Source organism: Hylobates moloch, unplaced genomic scaffold, assembly GCF_009828535.3.
Source record: "Hylobates moloch isolate HMO894 unplaced genomic scaffold, HMol_V3 SCAFFOLD_22, whole genome shotgun sequence".
Taxonomy (NCBI): domain Eukaryota; kingdom Metazoa; phylum Chordata; class Mammalia; order Primates; family Hylobatidae; genus Hylobates; species Hylobates moloch.
The window spans coordinates 34,766,786-34,774,787 of record NW_026652297.1 but is presented as its reverse complement, the minus strand read 5'-3'; positions in this window follow the sequence as shown (position 1 = coordinate 34,774,787).

The following is an 8,002-nucleotide window of genomic DNA, read 5'->3' as shown; positions in this document are numbered from 1 at the left end:
ATCTATGGAAGAAATAGATGGCAGTCTACTAAATTCTTATTTGATTTATGTAAGTGGAAGAGTTCTAGGCTGAGTAAACAGAAGTCTTTTTTATTTTTTTGAGACCAAGTCTCTCTCTGTCACCCAGGCTGGGGAGCGCAGGGGCACGATCTCGGCTCACTGCAACCTCTGCCTCTTGGGTTCAAGCAATTCTCCTGCCTCACCCTCCCAAGTAGCTGGGATTACAGGCGCCTGCCACCATGCCCGGCTAATTTTTGTATTTTTATTAGAGACGGGGTTTCACCAAATTGGCCAGGCTGGTCTCAAACTCCTGACCTCAGATGATCCCCCCGTCTCGGCCTCCCAAAGTGCCGGGATTATAGGCGTGAGCCACCGTGCTCAGCCAACAGCAGTCTATCTTAAATCACCACAATTGAGTCATAGCCTCTGAATCATTTCCTAGACTTGAGCTAGTTTATAGGTCCAGAATCTCTTCAATGAAGGAGAGGCTGGGTTCCCTTTGAGGAAGAACCCTACCACATTGCCAGGTTTATATTGTTTATTTTTTCCCCAGTCTTCCCTCAATGGACCCATGGCTATTTACTGGGGTAACTGCCCTGGGGAAAGGGAAAATAATCAGACAGTTTAGGGATTACTGGACACTGAATTGATGCCAATTCCAGGAGGCTCAAAACATTACTGTGGTCCACCAGTCAGAGTAAGAGCTTACAGAGTTTTAGCTCAGATCAATTTCACAGTGAGTCCCATGGGTCCCTCGAATGATCCTGTGATTATTACACAGGAATGGAACCTGCGTTCTAGAATGCAGAATTAGAATAGACATACTCAGCAACTAGCAGAATCTCTACATTGGGTCCCTGACCTGTGGAATGAAGGCTGTTATGGTGGCATAGGCCAAGTGGAAGTCACTAGAACTACCTCTACCTACAAAAATGATAAACCAATAGTGGGTGTGATATGGACACTGGATTAAAGGGGCTGAGAGGACTTGTGGGGAATCCCAATTGGAAGAACATCCAAGTTAGAGATGAAGGCGACTAGGGAGAGTTGGAGTGAGGAAATCGGGTGAAATGGAGGGACACAGAAAGTGCCTGAGCTCTGTGCCTCAGAATATGATCTTATTTGGAAATAGAGTCTATGTTAGTCCATTTGTGTTGCTATAAAGATACCGGAGACCAGATAATTTATAAAGAAAAGAGGTTTAGGCTGGGCGCGGTGGCTCACGCTTGTAATCCCAGCACTTTGGGAGGCCGAGGCGGGCGGATCACGAGGTCAGGAAATCGAGACCACGATGAAACCCTGTCTCTACTAAAAATACAAAAAATTAGCTGGGCGTGGTGGCGGGCGCCTGTAGTCCCAGCTACTCGGAGAGGCTGAGGCAGGAGAATGGCGTGAACTCAGGAGGCGGAGCTTGCAGTGAGCCGAGATTGCGCCACTGCACTCCAGCCTGGGCGACAGAGCGAGACTCCGTCTCAAAAAAAAAAAAAAAAAAAAAAGAAAAGAGGTTTAATTGACTCACAATTTTGCATGCTGTACAGGAAGCATGGTGCTGGCATCTGCTCCTGGTGATGCCTTGGGAAGCTTCCCATCATGGTGGAAGGTGCAGGGAACAGGTGCATCACATGATGAGAGTGGCAGCAAGAGAGAGTGAGGGAGGGAGGTCCCAGATTGATTGACTGATTTTTTTGAGACAGTCTCACTCTGTCACCCAGGCTGGAGTGCAGTGGCGTGATCTTGGCTCACTGCCTCACCTTGCCTCTACCTCCTGGGTTCAAGTGATTCTCCTGCATCAGCCTCCGGAGTACCTGGGATTACAGGTGTGTGCCACCACGCCTGGCTAATTTTTGTATTTTTTTTTTTAGTAGAGGCAGGGTTTCACCATGTTGGCTGAACTCCTGGCCTCAAGCGATCTTCCTGCCTTGGCCTCCCAAAGTGCTGGGATTACAGGTGTGAGCCACCACACCTGGCCAGGTCCCAGACTTTTAAACAACCAGATATTGTGTGAACTAACTGAGCAAGAACTCATTCATCACCAGGGGGATGGTGCTAAACCATTCATGAGGGATCCTCCTGTATGCTCCAAACACCTCCCACCAGGCCCCACCTGCAACATTGGGAATCACATTTCAATGTGGGATTTGGAGGGGACAAACATCCAAACCATATCAGGGTTACTGCAGGTGAAATTACGATGAGGTTATACTGGAGTAGAGTCAACATCAATGATTCATGTCATTATAAAATGAGGAAATTTGGACACAGACACACCCACAGAAATCATCACGTAAGGTCTGGAGTTCTGCCAAAAGCCAATATATGCCAAAGATTGCCAGCAAACCACCAGAAGCTAAGAGTCAGGCCTGGAACAGATCCTTCCTCAGCACATACAGAGGGAGCATGGCCCTGCTACCACCTGGATCTCAGACTTACAGCCTCTAGAACTGTGACAGTAAGTTCTACCTTTCTGGAGGGATTACAGAGATTAATGCCACCATCAAGGACTTGAAGGACATAGGGCTGGTGCTTCCTACCACATTCCCATTCAACTCGCCTGTTTGGCCTGTGCAGAAAACGGATAGAGAGTAATAGTAGATTGTCATAAACTTACCCAGATGGTGATTCCAATTGCAACTGCTGTTGTAGATGTAGTTTCATCGCTTGGGTACATGAACACATCTGGTACTTGAAACAAAAGTGCTCTGGCAAATGCTTTTCCTCCATACCTGTTAGTACACACCACCAGAAGCAGCTTGCTTTCAGCTGGCAGGGCCAGCAATACACCTTCACTTTTCAGTCCTATGTCATAATTTAGTCTGCAAGGACCTTGGTTACCTTTCCTTTCCACAAGACTTCACACTGGTCCATGACATTTATTATATTAAGCTGATTGGACCTGATGAGCAAGAAGTAGCAACTACCAAAAAGTAGCAACTACTGTAGATGTATTGGTAAGGCATTTGTATGTTAGAGGGTGGGAAACATCTGACAAAGATTCAGGGGCTTTCTACCTCGGAAATTTCTAGGAGTCCAGTAGTATGGGACATGGTGAAATATCTTTTCTAAGGCCAAGGATAAATCGTTACATCTGGCTCCAGATGAAAAAAATCATGCAACACCTAGTGGATCTTGCGGGCAACATATTCCTTATGTGGTATGCAACTCTAGTCCATTTACTGATCCCAAGGCTGCTAGTTTTAACAGGAGCCTAGAACAAAAGAAGGCTCTGTGATAGGTCCAGGTTATTGGGCAAGCTCAAGTGTCATTTTAATATTCATTTTTTTTTTCTTTTTTCAGACATAGTCTTGCTCTGTTGCCCAGGCTTTAGTGCAGTGGTGTGATCTTGGCTCACTGCAAACTCCGCCTCCTGGGTTCAAGTGATTCACCTGCCTCAGCCTCCAGGGTAGCTAGGATTACAGGTCCCCATCACCATGCCTGGCTAATTTTTGTATTTTTAGTAGAGACGGGGTTTCACCATGTTGGCCAGGCTGTTCACGAACACCTGAGCTCAAGTGATCCGCCTGTCTCGGCCTCCCAAAGTGCTGGGATTACAGGCATGAGCCACCGCGCCCGGCCAGCAACCTAATTTTTCCTTGAAAAGTAGGATGAATTACCCGTTAGAGTGGCCCCTTACTTTGTCCATTTGTTCAGTAGCATGAGGAGCCCAAACTGTCCAAGAACAGTCTCAGGTTTCCAATTCATCATGACAGTGTTTCCTGGTGGAAGCATTCCTTCCTTGCACACTGGAACTTCCAAATCCACTATATCAGCACCACTTGTACACCTCAGAGGCTCTTGACTGCCTCCTTCTTTCACGTAGTTGGTGTCACACCCACACCAGGTCACCCCTCCACTTGAGATTTGAATAAGACACCACATTGCAAAGTGTGGGATATGGTTTCTTGTGTGGCTGCCAGGAGCCCAGATGGTGCAACTCAGAACTTTAGGGAATTAGCTCAATGGAATGAGCAATGACCAATGGGAAATAAATTCCTACCTTTTCAGGGATTACTGCAAGGTGTGTTTTCTTTTTGCAACTCTTCTGGAGAAGTCCTTTGTGCAGGGTGAACCTGCCTGCAAAGCGACCTACTGTGTGTCTGTAGCTCATTGTGAAGCAGTGCCACAATCCGTTGCATGCCATTGCATCACATCTTTGTCTCACTTTTTTCCCTCACCCTTGTGTCTTTGGACATGCTTCTGTCCAAGTGCCAGAAATGTTTTTCTTTTTATTTGCTTGAGTTCTGCTTTCTAGAGGACTTGTGTTAAGACAATTGGTTGTGAAAGTTGTACAGGATGGAATTTTGGAATTGGACTGTTCACAGGAATCAGAAGACCTTGAACATCGACATCTTCCTAAGTCTTTCTTTCTGGCATAGCAGCCACTTCCTTCTTGCTGAAGGGGATTAGCCTTCCTTGTCTAGAGACCATGTAACGGCCTCACCTGAAGCAGATGCCTTGCAAGATAGCATTTTTTCTTTTTTTCTTTCTTTTTTTTTTTTTTTTTTTTGAGACGGAGTCTTGCTCTGTCCCCCAGGCTGGAGTGCAGTGGCGCATCTCGGCTCACTGCAAGCTCCGCCTCCCGGGTTCACGCCATTCTCCTGCCTCAGCCTCCCGAGTAGCTGGGACTACAGGCGCCTGCCAACATGCCCGGCTAATTTTTTTTTTTTGTATTTTTAGTAGAGACGGGGTTTCACCATGTTAGCCAGGATGGTCTCGATCTCCTGACCTCGTGATCCGCCCGCCTCGGCCTCCCAAAGTGCTGGGATTACAGGCTTGAGCCACCGCGCCCGGCCAGCATTTTTTCTTAAGACTGAGTCCTGCCACATCTCTGCCTCCAGGCCAATAACTAGAGTCAGATCTCAACCTTGACAGGGAAAGACAGTCCCTGCTTTGGGAGGAAATAATCCACACAGCAAAAGAATGATAACCCTCTTAGAATTATAGCACTTGCCTTGGGAGGAAATAGGTCACATACTAAAAAAATCATGGTACCATACAGCTAATATACATGCTTACAACTACCTGAGTAGTAGAATATCACAGAAATTCTGGCATCTCCACCTCGCTTACTATAGGCATCATCACATCCAAGCAGGAAGCCATCATCCCTCAGGAAACCATCCACTCAGAGTATTAGGATCAGTAGTTCATGTTCCCAACAGAACACTGAATCTTAAGTCAGTTCACAAGATGACATTTTCTGTGGCTATTATTCAGCCTCTTTTATTTTTTTAGCAAGCCCTATTCCTGTTTCATTGGCTCATGAACAAAGTGGCTAAGGTGGTAGGGATGAAAGTTATCCATCGATTCAGCAGAAGGGTCTTCCATTCACCAAAACCGATCAGGTTACAATCGCCGCTGAGTGCCCTATCTCCCAACAGCAGAGGCCAACACTGAACCCTGAATATGGTTCAATTCCCTGGGGAAATCAGCCCGCCATCTGGTGGCATGTTGATTACATGAGACCACTTCTATCATGAAAGGGGCAATGATTTGTTGTCACTGGAGTAGACATTTACTCTGGGTTTGGATTGGCCCTTCCCACGCGAAAAGCTGTTGTTGAAACCATGATATGTAGATTTACAGAATGCCTTATTGTGCATCACAATGTTTCATATTGTTTCTAAGTAAATCATTTTATAGTGGATGAAGGGCAGAATGGGAATAATGCCCACATAATTTATAGGAGTTCCTGTCTTTCCTGGATCCAGGAATAGTAAATCTTCATGATTTTGCTAGCTCTGTGACGCCTTCAGGAAGATGTCTTTTCATATTTTGCTCAGTTTTGTTAGTTTCCGTGTGTGATAGGATTGGTTCAAATCATCTTGCCCTCACAAACCTAAAAGTGGAATTCTCTTACTGTAGATATTTGAAGACAGCTCTATTTTTTATTCAAGTTAAAAATCCAAAACACTCTCAATCATTTCTTACTTTACCCAGCTTTTGGATCCTCCACCATCTGGTCATCTATCTAGGTTTGATCATGTTTTTGTTGTTGTTGTTTTTTGTTTTTTAAATCCCCAGTACAATCTTCCCTTATTAAAGGAGAAAAGACACATTTCTTCCTTACATTAAAATATTCAAAATTATGAGTATTTATCAAGTTAAATTATATTTAATTAAGTTATATAGATAAATCATTCACAACTATAAGTTAAAATAATACGCATATTTCATAATTGAAAAAAGAAGAGCAATGCAAGTTATTTGTAAAACATTCAAACAGTTTAGAAGGATATAAAGAGAAAAGAAAGAGTCTGTATCTGACTAGGCATGGTGGCACATGCCTGTAATCTCAGCTACTCAGGGGGCTGAGGTAGGAGGATCACTTGAGCCCAGGAGTCTGAAGCTGCAATGAGCTATGACCGTGTCAGTCACGACAGAGCAAGACCCTGTCTCCAAAAAGAAAAACGTCTATATCTGCCCAACTCCCCACAGTCCCCTTCCTTTCATCCTCTCAGTGTGGTCTCTCTACCTAGAAAGAATCTCTGTTAACATTTTTTGGTTATTATTATAGAAATTATACACAATGTCCAGAATTTTTTCACAAAGAATAAATCTATTCTTTTCACAGCTGCATAGTATTCCATCATATGGATATATTATAATTTAATCTGACCATTCCTTTATCCATATCAATATACATTTACCACATTTTCAATTTTTTTCCCTATTTTCAACAATGCAATAATGAACATCCGAACATATCTTTTGTACATGAGTTTATGTTGTAGCTGCTCCAAACACTGGAGTCAGAGTCTTTATTATAGTTTAGATCTTTTTTTTTTTTTTTGAGACGGAGTCTTGCTCGGTCGCCCAGGCTGGAGTGCAGTGGCGCAATCTCGGCTCACTGCAAGCTCCGCCTCCCGGGTTCACGCCATTCTCCTGCCTCAGCCTCTCCGAGTAGCTGGGACTACAGGCGCCCGCCACCACGCCCGGCTAATTTTTTGTATTTTTAGTAGAGACGGGGTTTCACCCTGGTCTCGATCTCCTGACCTCGTGATCCGCCCGCCTCGGCCTCCCAAAGTGCTGGGATTACAAGCGTGAGCCACCGCGCCCGGCCTATAGTTTAGATCTTTAACGTACATGTGTTTAGATTTATAAGATATATTTCTAGAATAAGATTTATGCTTAAATGTGGCACCCAGACTGTAATTAAGATATGGATGTCAGAGAAGCTGCCATTTAAACTTGGCCTTTGATCGTCCTGCATGGGAGGATAAAGTGAGTCATTCCGAAGCGGATCTTCTTTGTTCTTTGTGGTTCATAAGTAAAGATAGGGTAAGCAGGCATCTATTGCTCTTGGGGAAATGTACAACAAAGCCTTTTAAAAAGGGCTTGATGAAGGCTGCTTTTTTAACTATGCAGAGATGAAAGGTTGCTTAGGCGGAAGTAAATTTTCATGGAAACCCAGGTGGCTACTGGAAGAGTATGCAATATCTCTCACACATCTCTTTTGGACTTCCTCATAAACAGTACCTCTTGGATGGTTAGAGGCAGCTCTTAGGGGAGGGAAGGATGAGTGAAGACCGGGGATTCTGGCTTATTACCCGATTCTACGTAGTCTTGGGGAAAAGTGGGTTCCGGGTTAGCTTGTGGCTATGTCTGGAACTGGAATTGTCCTGGATCCACAAGGGCACAATGAGTGTGTTGGGAAGAATGACTGCATATGTGGGTTTAACCTGGAGAGCTATTACCTGGGAAGTGAGGGAGGAGGACACCACTGTGGCCTGCATAGGAATATGGACGGAAAAGAACAGTGGAAAAGAATATACCAGACTGGGGAAGACCAGTAATCATAATGTGGCAACAACAATGGTAGCGGAAAGTTAAGTCTCCTAGTGATGGATTGGATCCTCTGGATTGCTCTCCAGAAGGCATTTCAGAAATATGTTCATCCACTCTGGACAACATCCTGGGATTCTTGAATAAGTGGGCAGGAGAAAAGAAGTCCCTTGAAAGAAATTATACCTCCAACTTATCCAAAGTATTGGGATTCTGCTTG